The sequence below is a fragment of the Suillus plorans genome (assembly GCF_016647745.1).
Source record: "Suillus plorans strain S12 chromosome Unknown HD556scaffold_41, whole genome shotgun sequence".
Classification (NCBI taxonomy): Eukaryota; Fungi; Basidiomycota; class Agaricomycetes; order Boletales; family Suillaceae; genus Suillus; species Suillus plorans.
The window spans coordinates 2,828-16,216 of record NW_024537425.1 but is presented as its reverse complement, the minus strand read 5'-3'; the positions used below and the strand labels follow the sequence as shown (position 1 = coordinate 16,216).

General features: G+C 45.4%; 1 pseudogene across 1 annotated transcript; it reads right to left on the bottom strand.

The window, feature by feature from the left end:
- Positions 1–11,922: 11,922 nt before the first annotated feature.
- HD556DRAFT_t76 lies at positions 11,923–11,991 on the bottom strand (annotated as a pseudogene). Its single transcript has one exon. The product of its transcript is annotated as a tRNA-OTHER (tRNA).
- Positions 11,992–13,389: the final 1,398 nt, after the last annotated feature.

Genomic DNA, 13,389 nt, shown 5'->3' with positions numbered 1-13,389 from the left:
CTACAACCTCTTCTATAGAAGCGGTATAGGGGAGGGCGGTTTCATTAGTTGCCACCTTCACCTGTACCGGCTTCTTTAGTTTGGAGTTTGTCCAGATTCGAGATGTTTCCTTCTGGACAGAAATTTTCTTGCGGAAGAGCGGGGGAAGATTTCTTTTCTTTCTTTCTTGGTCCATTCTCTTTTCTATTGCGCGGGATCTCTTCGTGGATGGTAGGGATACAGTCTTTTGTTCCCAATCGATCAAAGGTTTTGACGCAGCGAGCCAAGGAAATCCCAAGAGGATTTTATCTTGTTTAGCAAGTGTCGCTACATTGAATTTCCCAATCATCATTCTTTGGTCGATTTTAACGGTCAGGATGCAGTAGTGAGAAATAAGACCTCCTTGGGCTTCCGATCCATCTGCGGTTACGACGGGAAATGATCGGGAGAGTTTATGTGTTCGTATCTTGTGTTTCTTGCAGAAGGCACTGCTTATGAAGGTTCCGGACGCTCCGGAATCAATGACCATAGAGGTTTCGACAGTTTTCATACATTTGTTGGAAAAGATTGATGCGGGGATTCTCAACTCATTTCTATTTCCAATGGATCGTATTAGTCGTACAGGGGTAGGAAGTACTGACGTCGAGGCAGTCTTCCTGTCATATCCTGTATTCCGGACCTACATCCAACAATATTCCCACGCCTCATCCGGACCTTCGGATGCCCTATCCATGTCTCCAGTCCTCTACCCATCCGGATCCCTGCACCTCTGCACATCCACATCCACGCATCCATGTCCAGATCCCTTTACCTCCGTACATCACACCTCCATACCTCCGCAGCTAGCCTGCATCATTCATCCTTTGTCCTATTGCCCTAATATCATATCCTGTATATCCACGCTTCTTGTCCGGACATCCGGTCCAATCCGGTCCGGTCCGGTCCGATCTGATATACAATAAGCTTCCTAATTCATTTCCTGTGCATATAACGTTGACACAGCCTATTCCTCTATTCGGTATTCCTTGTCCTCGGTATCTCGGTTATACTCACTACCGGTACGCTTACTGATCCGTTAACCTATGCTTCATTTCCGACTCGCGCTTGATAACTTTGCTTATGCTTCATACATAGCCTCGGACGCTTGCTTACTGATCTTTCCGTTATTTCCTTAGTATATAAACTCTTGTATATGTCCTGTAGTTCCTCAGTCTGAATATCATATTAGTCCTCGCACTAGATCTCACTCTAAGTCCTCACATCAGTTCTAGTCTATCGACTTAGTCAATATCCATCTCGGGCCTAGGGAGAAATTCCCTAGGCCAGAGCTCCGCTTATCCACTCATCCGATCCTCCGAGGTTTCCGGACGTTCGTCCGAAACTTTCCCGCGGTCCTCCGGACCTATTCTGCTTCGGACTTTGTCCTTGCAGCCTTTCCTCTGTTTGCTTCTACTTAGGACTTGTCCTAAGTAGCCATTACACATATCCGTATCAGGACGAAACCTCATCATAATTTCCGGAAGTTCCTCCGGAACTTTCCCGCACTCGTCCGGAAGTTACTTGCACTCGTCCGGAAAGTCCTTCCAAACTTTCCCGTGCTTCGGACGTCCTTGGACTTTCTTCGGACATCATTCTGAAATTAAGGGCACATACTCGGGTAAGGGGCGCAGCGCACGAGCTGAAGCCAAGCCCCTCGGAATCAGTCCTACCCTTTGTGCATGGTCTTAACACTTCCCGTTTAAAAATCCAACTCCACAAAGCGGTGTTCCACTTCAGTGAAATCACTATCTTCCTCATCTTCTTCTTCTTCTTCTTCTACCTTCGTGGTTTTCCTTCTGATCGGGGCTTTCCTCTTTGAAGAGGTACTTTCCCTCTCTTTGTTCTCCTTTTCCTTCTTTCTTCTGATAGGTGTTTTCCTAGAGGTGGAGGCGCAACTTTCGACTTCATTGTCGCTACTTTCCTCCTCCTTGTTTCTCCTGATTTGGTCTCTCTCTCTTGGGTGGAAGGAGGTGTCGTTGGCACGATGTCCTACTTGGTGACACTTGAAGCATCTTCCTTCCTTGAGATGTTTCTTTAACTCTGCGTCAGATAGACAGCTTATGCAATCGACCTCCATGTCGTCACTTCTTCTAGGAACATAGTGTCTGTTTCCGAAGTTCTTCTTCTTCTGTTGGTTGGGCCTTTCTCGTTTCTTGATGGCTTTTAACCTTTGGAAGGCATTATCAAGATTGATACAGGTATTGACCACGGTGTCAAAATCATCAAGACTTTCACCGGTACGGTGAAGACTGTCTTGAAGCCCGTAATCTAAACCTTGTCTAAAGAATTCGATAAGGGGGGCTTGTTCGGACATTCCTGCCCTATGTGCGAGGAGTCGATAGTTGGAAATGTAGGTGTGGAGGTCTCCTCTCATTTCTAATCCTCGGATCTTCATCATAGCGGTTCCGGCGGGATCCATGGGTTTAAAGGCTTCGTTGAAGTCCTTTTTGAATGTGGCCCATGTTCCGTAACCGATCTGTTGTCCAGAGGTGTCTTTCCTCTTGGGGTCTAGGGCTGCTTCCATGAAGTCTTCGGCCCAGGCTGCTGCGTTTCCTTTTGTCATATAGGACAATACAAGGATGATCTTCTTCTTATCTTCATCGTATACCTTATCATTGATGTCGAGGTATGCGTGGCATTTCATCATGAATCTCTTGGATTCTTCTCTGTCTCCATCGAATTCCGGAGGAGAGCCGATCTTTAGTTCTATATCTTTGGCTTTCGTAGTCATGTTGTTCAATGGGGGGAAGGTTGGTAGTGCCCCTAAGTTCAAGGCTCCGATCAAAGGAGTAAGTGAAGTCGTGGTGCTGGTTACGTTGCAGATGGCAATGGTTCAGGTGATAAAGACTTTAATCTTTTGTTACGACTGGGATCGGTCGAGCTATCAGAGTCCGAATGGACAATCGGCGATAAGCCTGATAGACAAGGGTCTTCTCTTGAATGAGAGGATCAAGGGTCTAGGCTAAGACGAGTGTCGCTGACTCTCTTAGAATCGTAGTTCTTAGACAACAAGGTTGGAGACCTTGTTGAAGGAATGTTCCAGGTAAAACCCAGTAGATTAAAGTAAGGAATACAATCGTGCATAGTACAATCTATATAGGAAATGTTCAAGCGGAGCTTGTAAATGCGTCATCAAGATAAGAGAGATAAGGCGGACAGCCCGCTTGGATAAGAGATAAGAGATAGGGCGGACAGCCCGTGCAGATAAGAAAAAGGTACGGACAGCCCGTTTAGTATGTAACAAGAAAAGAAATGATAGGAGTAAATGTTATCGTAACAACCTGCATGCGCGCCTCACATCTGCTTAGCGCGCTGTAGGACACAAGCTGGTGCTGGGCTCGTATCGAGCTATTTTACAGTACACGTCAAATACCCGTCACATGCTAATCACTTCCCAATGTTATCCGACACTAACCCGCTAACCCGACGTTTAGGCCGCATCGGCCGATGCAAATTCCCGCGCACTCGTCCTTCCCGTGTCTTGTCCTGTCTTGCTAAGCCCCACTAGGTGCGTAGTTCATTATTTCGCACATTACTCACGTCGTAGCAAGCGCTATTACATGTTTTCCCATAGTCCGCAGAGCCTCATGTTTATTTACATGTACTTCGGATCTGAAATCATCGGCCGCTACCTTCGCCTACGGGTTCCGCATTTCTACGTACTTACATATATATTGGACTGACCTCAAGCATTATTCATTATCCAAGTAGAGGGGAGCAGTTCCCCGACGCTTAGTGGTCAAACCCGATATTTTGTAGTTCTTAGTTGATATTGCGAATATCATCGCTCTTTCATTATCCGTATCAATCATCATTGTCATCACGCATACCGCTCGCTTTTCCGACGCCCACATAACGCGTCACTATTAGTTTCCGCATACCCAACCCGAATCCGATTACCCGACCCGACAAACCCGACACTTTTGCATCAGACATCGTAAATATACCTTCGGACATTGTTTCCCGTGCTCGGACTATTGATCTCACATCACTCACTTACCCCCAAGACTATTCCCAGACTGCAGACCCCTGGGTCGAACACACTTGTCAGGCAAGTATAGCAGACTAGGCAGTGCAAAGACCACAACACAAATATATCAGTTTGGATCCATCTTTCATTTGTTCCTCTCGGTATTGTTGTTTCTACAACTGGAGCCCACCGCGAGGGGAACAGTCAGCAAGATCTAGTTCTATGCACTTTCGCACTTAGCGCCATTTAGCGCATATAGGTCAATCTCTTTGCATTTTCACAAGCTAACCATTTCTAGTTGCGCATTCTCGCGCCTCGCGCGCGCCTTTCCCACGCTTCAATGCCTTATAGAATGCCCATCCGTGGCACGACAAACGTGCCCAAATTCGACGGCACTACAGACAACCTCGCTGATTTCATTGACGCATATGAGCAGCTCGCTGATGAAGCAGGACTCCAAGGGCTCGACTGCATCAAAGGTATTATTCGCTACCTTGAACGTGATGATCGAGAACTATGGGGAGGCATGCCTGAAGCGGCAGTAGATGATTATGACACATTCATGGCAGAAGTTAAGGTAATGTATCCTGGATGGGATGGAAAGAGGCGCTACGCGCTCGTGGATCTATGCGCCATCGCGCGTGAATACACTAACAAACTGATGCCCTCTTGCACAGAACTAAGCAATTACTTGTGTGCATTTAGGAAGGTTATGCAGCCACTTATGGATGAAGACCGTATTGGAAAGGCTGAACGTGACTGCTTATTCATGGAAGGAATCCCCAGAGATGCACAGGCACAAATTCACCTGCGCCTTATGATCAAGTTCCCCGACCACTATCCACACGACCCATATCCATTTATGGACGTCTTTGCAGCTGCACAGTTCCTATTACCTGCGTGCGCTTTTCCTGCGCCAAGCGCGCCAGTTAGCGCGCCCGTGGTAGTGCCAATTGCGAACTTAGTTACAGCGACTGCGCCAGTGCAAGCACCGGTGCAAGCCATGGTAACTAAGCACAAAGATCAATACCACGCGAGCCGCGCAACTCAGGATACGACCACTAGCGCTAGTGTGACAGCTGGACTCTTCTATCGCACACCCTCAGATATTGTACTTGACAAAAGGCCACCAGTTCCTATTCTCGCGCCTTTCCCGCGCCTTCGCGCGATTCACACGCACCTGAACCATCAACTGCGCCAGCACACAAAGCTATACTAGACTGCATCGCTTTAGATCATGAACTTGAGCATGCGCTCGCGAAAGAAGCGCACTGCAGGCGCCTCTCTGCCCTCATCATCATCTCTTTCATCACCTGTTTTGCACGCTGACAATTCTCATTTGCTGCCCACGCCAGCATCAATCGCATCGCCTATAGTCAGGGATGACTCTAAACATCTATTGCACATTAACGCACCGCTAGAAACACACTCGCCCATTGCCATCACATCGCCCAAAGTTAGGGATGACTCTAAACATCTATTGCACAATAACGCGCCCATCATGGAAGTTATTACGCCATCGCTTGAAACACGCTCGCCTATCGCATCGCTTAAGGAAGAAACCTCGCCAACCACACCATCACCATCACCACCATCGCCACTCGCATCACCAGAGGTCAGGGATGACCCTAAAAATCTATTGCGCCTTAGCGCGCCTATAGAGGAGCCTTCTACTGCATCAGAGGCTCAAGTTACACCTCGCATCAACCAGAGTTTGTCTCTGGTAATTCAATCTGTCACTAACGATCACGCGCACGTCGCGCTTTTTGCTTCTAGTGACTATCGCTTGCCAGTAAAGCATCCATGTATCACGCTGCCCAACCACCAAGCAGAACATGTCTCAGGCGACCCTGGGGTGACTCAGGCGCACCATATTGCGCCTGAGGACGCGCAAAGCGCGCGCCTAGAGGCATTGTATATTTACCCTCGTCTCATTTCGCGCTTTTTGTCTTTTTCATGTTTAAAGCTCTTAAGGAGCTATATGACAATTCCAAACTCTTTAATTTCATCTTCGCACCGCCCCTTGTTCATGCGCCATGATCGCGCGCCTCGTGCATTCATCATTTTAGCAGAGTTTCCACACTATCACATTTCTATCGTTTCTCCCCTTTTAAATCACATTTCTGTCATTCAACACAAAATATATTCCAATCAGCCATCCAGGCGCGACTTAGGCGCGCGCCTGACACATACATATGCGCCTAACTTCCCCATCATCATCTTCAACTTCGCACTTTCCACATTTATTTGCATTCTTCATGTTTTTGCTTACCATGTCAATTTCGTTCCTGCACACCCTGACATGCACTATTCTCTTTCACCTATGCGCCTATTGCGCCTTGATGAACCACCCTTACAGCCCATTTGCGCAACATTTGCGCCTAATTCCACACTATATACGTCTCTCGCTAATGCATTTGCAGAGAACTGGCCGTTCCTCGCATGTTTGGCCAATATAATCAAATTCACGCGAAATCGCCCCAAGGCGCGCACATCAGGCGCATCCTATCAGCTTGTAGAGCACTTCTACACCCCTTGCAGCGCCTCCAATTGGCGCGCCTTCAACCTGCAGCGCGTTGTGCAGGAATTCATTCTGCCGGTTACTAGCCCCCCTTGGAGGCGCAATCAAAGAGGCTTGATGAAGAGGAACCAAGCACCCCAAGTGCGCCAGCCTTGCACATTCCAACCCTACCTTGGGTAAAGCGTCAGCTCGCAAGAGACGCAAAGTGCGCTAGTCATGCGCACTCGCACGCGCTCAAGGAGGAGGAACCAAGCACCCCAAGCGCGCCAGCCTTGCGCCTTCTGACCCTCGCCTATGCCACATACACCACGCGCTTCGAGCGCTTCAGCTGCGCATCAATGAAAAACACATAACAATGCTGTTTCATAGGATACCGTTCGTTTTACCCTGGGTTTCGTCCAGCGCTCTTTCATTTTTATTTTCTCTCATTATAACACCGTCCAAAGGACTAATAACACACTGATATATATGCATATAGGAATCACCTAGAAGAACATAGAAGAAAAACAACAAAAAAACCTTAGATTGTGCCCGCCTAGCTCAATAGGATATTATTTTCTCTTCTTACGCATGACACGGCACCATGCTCTTTTTACCTTAGAACGCGCCCATATGCGCGCAATCTTCCTGCGCCAATGCGCCTCATGCGCGCGCACGCACGCTTCCTGCGCCTTGCTCATAGGAAGGTGTAGATGTTGGCAGCAGCACGAAGAAGACAAGTCGGATAGGACATCCGCAAAGTTTACTGTTTTTCCTTCGCATTTTCACATATAGTTTTACTCATGCTGTTCAAACCTTTAGCACCTAATATTTAGCGCGCCTAGCAGGACTTGGTTTGGACATGGATTGGATCGCTCTTGGACCGCGCCACTTCGCACCATGCCCACGCACGCATATTGGACTCTGAGATCATTGCGTGACAGCACCTTGTGTCCCCACAGAATACAACACAGGTGACACTCACGCGCCTTCTCGCGCCTTGTGCGCGCGCACCTTCCCACGCTTCGCGCGCCACATCTAGATCACTCTTGCATCATCGCCTCACGCCCATGGCGCATTATTCACATCAGAGTCACCCTCGCAATTCACCATGCTATGCTTCATTCCTGCACCTCTGCGCCTAATGCGCGCACATTCCTGCGCCCTCGTGCCTAACGCGCGCACATTCCTGCGCACCGCACAATGCGCGTGCAACTTCCCGTGCCTCACGCATACCATGTGATATATTCATGCACTCGCACATTCATTGCCCAACAACCCAAGCATCGTACATGCATCGCACTTGCATCACTCGAGATCCTCACCACACGCGCGCTGAGTGGGGACACTCAGAATTTAAGTCCCTGGGAGATGTAAAGACTCATGCCTCTCATGGTGTGATATGGCAGTATTCACTAGGGAGTACGTGGCACGAACTTGCAGCATCACTCTGTATGCTACCTACAGCTATTCCTACATGAGGCGCAGCTTTCCCGCGCAACGCGCAACATGCGCGCACACTTCCCGCGCTTCACGATGTATACCCGCGCGCGCTTTCCCGCGCTTGAGCGCCCTATAGCGCCAGCCATCCGGAAGCATCCATCCACTGTCCACCAAGTTCTCTAGTGCGTATATTCCCATTTCTCTTATCTGTGTATCATTCCACCTCTATTTTTATCATGAACCCTTACTAACATATATCCTTACATACCTCACTCGGTAGCGCTTCGGCTCCACATGACAGCGCTTAGGCACCATACTTAAGCACCAGCATTACATACCTAACTAACTTTCCACTTGACCTCCCACTTACCCACTTACTACCTAGCAGAGTATAGTTGCAATCTATTCCTTGGCACCTCACACTCACATCTCTTGTCTTGCATCATATCACCACTTAAGCAAACTCACACTTACTCTCACTTGTTTCCGCTCACGCGCGCGCTTCCCGTGCCTCGCGCATACCTTCGCTTTCCCACGCCTCACGCACACCTGCGCGCTTTCTCGCGCTTCGCATTGGCAAACCAGTAGCGCCTTCAGCGCCTACTACCAGATCCTTGCTGCACTCGCTTCCCCTTTAGGGTCGAACACACTTGTCGTCTCAGGTATAGCAGACTAGGCAACGCACGACCTTACAACATTTACAGATACAGTCTGGAGCTTCATTTGTTCCTCTCGGTATTGTTGTTTCTACAGCGCGCCAATGCATAGTAGCACTTCCGCTTAACTGCGCTCCGCACATCATCGTGTGCCTAACCAGGCTTGACTAAGCATCTGGTTCAGTCACTCGCAATGTTTTCCCTCAGCTGAACAGATGAATTGAAAACAGACTGCAATACAACACTTTCAAAAAGCAAGAGAAGAGCAGGTCTCAAATACAGTGCACCTCAACCTTATACATAAGTGAATAGTGGCCAGATGGCTCTTTTGAATCTTTGCCTTGAATCTCAGCCTTGACAGATGTGTATTCTTCCTCATTCCCCAGGTTGGCATTAGGATCAAACTTGAAAGTTTGATGTGTAATCTGCTCTTCTTCAACAACAAAGTCAAGACCTTTGGAGAGAATTGAATTGCTCTTGTACTCATCATTCCGAGTTTGCATCAAGACTTTGGTCATATATTGAACTTTGTGTAGAGACTTGACGCTAACGGGCACGGGGACAGTGAGCTAGATAGAATGTTATTATCTCAGTCTCGAGGTAAAGGACTCTTGTATGTACCTAGATAGAATGTTATTCTAAACGGACTTGTTAGCTCATAATGTAAATGATGGTATGGGTGCTCACATCTCAGTCTCGAGGTAAAGGACTGAGATGCTTCGACATAGGTACTGCAGATTTTATCATACGGGAAAAGTAGGAATAGAATAGAAATTTGTTTGAAACCTTTTGACGAGGCGACTCGACCGAACGCTGACACATTGCGCTCGTACCTGTTATGACATTGTTTAGCCGTCGTCTTCCTCCAACTCCGACACTTTGCATCAAGGATAAAAGAATCAACAGTGACCATGCTATTGAAAGAACTGACAAAGTGCAGATGAACATGCCTCGAGGATTCACTTCTGAATGAGTTCATTGGAAGTGCATCTCACTGGTCTTAGCCAAGCAGTCGATATGACAGAATCTAAATCTGTCTGCGTGGGTTCAAAACCCACCAAAGATCAAATTGTCAAGCGATCACCAGAGTCAAAATCTGTTTCTCTTGGAATGTGCGGGTTTAAAACCTGCCAATGATAACATTTTTATTCCATGAAATCGCACCTTGACATTTCCTCATGATTTATATATGTTTGTTTTTTTCCCTGTTAGAACACACCTTGACATCGACCCATGTGTACGTTCCTGAGAGCTTCATATCACTGGTCTTAGCCAAGTAGATGTTGCAACAGAGTCAAAATCAGTTTCTTTCAAACCATGCAGGTTCAAAACCTGCTTGCAAAATATTTTGCAGTGTATAGATTCTCAGAGACCCAAGTCCCAAGTGCAAGCAAATAGGGACAGTTAGACATTTTGAAGTATTCATCAAAGTGATGTCATTCGTGTCAGTTTTATCTTTTTCAATGCAACCCAGGTGTGACTGCTTTGTACTAGTTTTGCAGCAGAATGTAGCGAGAATGCTTCTGTTGCATCTATACATTGTGGTCTGTAGCTGGGAGTATCCTTCAGCATGACATGAAAATAAAATGATGAAAATATAAATATACCAGCAGTGTTGAATTGGACAACAGATGGACGTATAATGTAGGACGCGCACAGAAATGCAGTGCTTGGTATGGGACAGGATGTGATTTCATAAAATAAAAATGTTATCATTGGCAGGTTTCAAACCTGCGCAGTCCAAGAGAAACAGATTTTGACTCTGATGATCACTTGCAATTTCATCTTTGACAGGTTTTGAACCTGTCACAGACAGATTTGGATTCTGTCATATTAACTGCTTGGCTAAGACCAGTTAGATGCACTCCCATTTAATCCATTCAGAAGTGAATCCTCAAGGTACATTTATCCTGCATTTTGTCAGTTCTAACATTAATTTCTAACATCACCCTTGAGCTCAACCATATGCGATCCTTCCGTTGTTAGTTGTCACTCGTGACCCGGTTGTTAATCCCAAGATATCACGAACATCATTGGCCCACTGTGGTGGTCTGCCATCAGCACTTTTTTTGAGCAATTGCTGGATAAACAGGTCTTGAAGTAGAGGCCCAGGAGAAGTCTGATGTCTTTTGCGATAAGAGTAGAAAAAAAGAATCAATTGCGGTGACCATATTATTGAAAGAACTGACAAAATGCAGATAAATATGCCTTGAGGATTCACTTGTGAATGGGTCCATTGGAGGTGCATCTAACTGTTCTTAGCCAAGCAGTTAATATGACAGAATATAAATCTGTCTGCGTGGGTTCAAAACCCACCAAAGATGAAATTGTTGAGTGATCACCAGAGTTAAAATCTGTTTCTCTTGGACCATGCAGGTTTGAAACCTGCCAGTTGCAACATTTGTTTTCTATAAAAATGCACCTTGAAATATGCTCATGGTCGGTCAGCTTGCAAGCTGATCAAAGTTGTCTTTAGCCAAGTGGTTGTCGCAACAGAATCAAAATCTGTTTCGATTGGAATGTGGCAGGTTTAAAACCTGTTGAATGTCACATTTTTTCTATGAGAACGTGTCTTGAATGTTGGCTCATAGACGGTATCTCAGACATTGATCTTCATTGGTCTTAGTCAAGTTGTCGCCAGAGTTAAAATCTGTGTCTCTTGAACTTTGCAGATTTGAAACCTGCCGATGACGATATTTTTATTCTATGAAATTAAACCCTGATATTTCCCCGTGGATAGTTTTCTTCAAAACCCATCATAAATGCTCTTTTCCATATCATTGCCACAATAGATTCAAAATATGTTTCAATCAAAGCCTACAGGTTTGCAATCAGTCAAATGATGCATTTCTCAGATTTTGAATCTGTTATGGCAATAACATGGCTAAGATCATTTAAGATGAGTTTTTGAGAAAACTCTTCACTAGGAAATGTCAAGGTGTGATTTCATAGGATAAAAATATTATCATTAGCAGGTTTCAAACCTGCACGGTTCAAAGAGAAACAGATTTTGACTCTGGCGACAACTCAGCTAAGATTGATGAAGATGAGTCTCTGAGATACTGTCTATGATTCAATATTCAAGGCATTTTTTTATAGAAAAAAATGTGATGTTTCAACTGGTTTCAAACCTGTTGCACTCCAATAGAAACAGATTTTGATTCTGTTATGACAACCACTTGGCTAAACACTAGTCTCAGCGGCTTTAAAGCAAACCGACCATGAGCATATGTCAAGGTGTGTTTTCATAGAAAATGAATTTTATCATTGGCAGGTTTCAAACCTGCATGGTCCAAGAGAAACAGATTTTAACTCTGGTGATCACTTGATAATTTCATCTTTGGCGGGTTTCGAACCCACGCAGACAGATTTATATTCTGTCGCATTAACCGCTTGGCTGAGAGCAGTTGGGTTCAATTCCAATGAACCCATTCAGAAGTGAATCCTCGAGGCACATTTATCTGCATTTTGTCAGTTCTTTCAACAGCATGGTCACCGTTGATTCTTGTATACTGCTCTTATTGCAAAAGACACAGACTTCTGCTGGGGCTCTTAACTTCAAGACCTGTTTACCTAACAATTTCCTTGAAAAAGTGCTGATGGCAGACCATCACGGTGGGCTCATGAGTGAAAACTGACAATAAAAAGATTGCACAGTTGAATCCAAGGTGGATGTTAGAAATTGATGTCTGCGCCCAAGCAAATGTTGCAATTGGCAGGTTTGAGCAGGATAAAATAAATAAATGATGATCATGCTATTGAAAGAACCGACAAAATGCAGATAAATGTGCCTTGAGGATTCGCTTCTGAATGTATTTATTGGGAGTGCATCTAACTGGTCTCAGCCAAGCGGTTAATACAGCAGAATCTAAATCTGTCTACGTGGGTTCAAAACCTGCTGAAGATGAATTTGCCAAGTGATCACCAGAGTCAAAATCTGTTTCTCTTGGACCATGCAGGTTTGAAACCTGCCAGTGATACAATTCATTTTCTATGAAACCACACCTTGAAATTTGCTCATGGTCGGTTTGCTTGCAAGCTGATCACAGTTGTGTTTGGCCAAGCGGCTGTTATTGCAGAATAAAAATCTGTTTCCATCGGAGTGCAACAAGTTTGAAACTTGTGGGATGTCACATTTTTTCTATAAGAACATATCTTGAATATTTGCTCATACACAGCATCTCAGACATCAATCTTCATTGGTCTTGGTCAAGTTGTCGCCAGATTCAAAATCTGTTTCTCTTGAACTGCGCAGGTTCAAAACCTGCCAAAAGCAACATTTTTGTTCTATGAAATAATAACTTAACATTCCCTCATAGATATTTTTCTCACAAACTAATCTTCAATGGTCTTGGTCATGTTACTCCCAAAATGGATTCAAAATCTGATTCTCCTGGATTGAGCAGATTCAAAACATCACTCTCTGATCTAAAGCACGATCCTCGCCTTTAACATTAGATTGATCTGCTTTGAGAGCAGGAAAAGGACGGATCCATAGCAGAAGAGGGAGGACCTGAGATCAGACTCACATTTCACTTCACTTCCCATGCTATGAGTCATAGTTAGTAGAGTCGCTTTTGCATGGTTGTACTGTGTGCAATTGATCCTTCTTGTTCATTTGGAATGATTGTTTGGCTTGAGGCTTGACCACTGCCATTTTGCATCATGATATCTTTAAGTTCTTTTGATAGACTTTGCATAGTCATACTTTGGTACTCTTGCAAGTCTTATACTTAGACATACTTCAACATACTGACACATCTTCAGACACGAGGAAATATTTCATAGAATAAAAATATCAT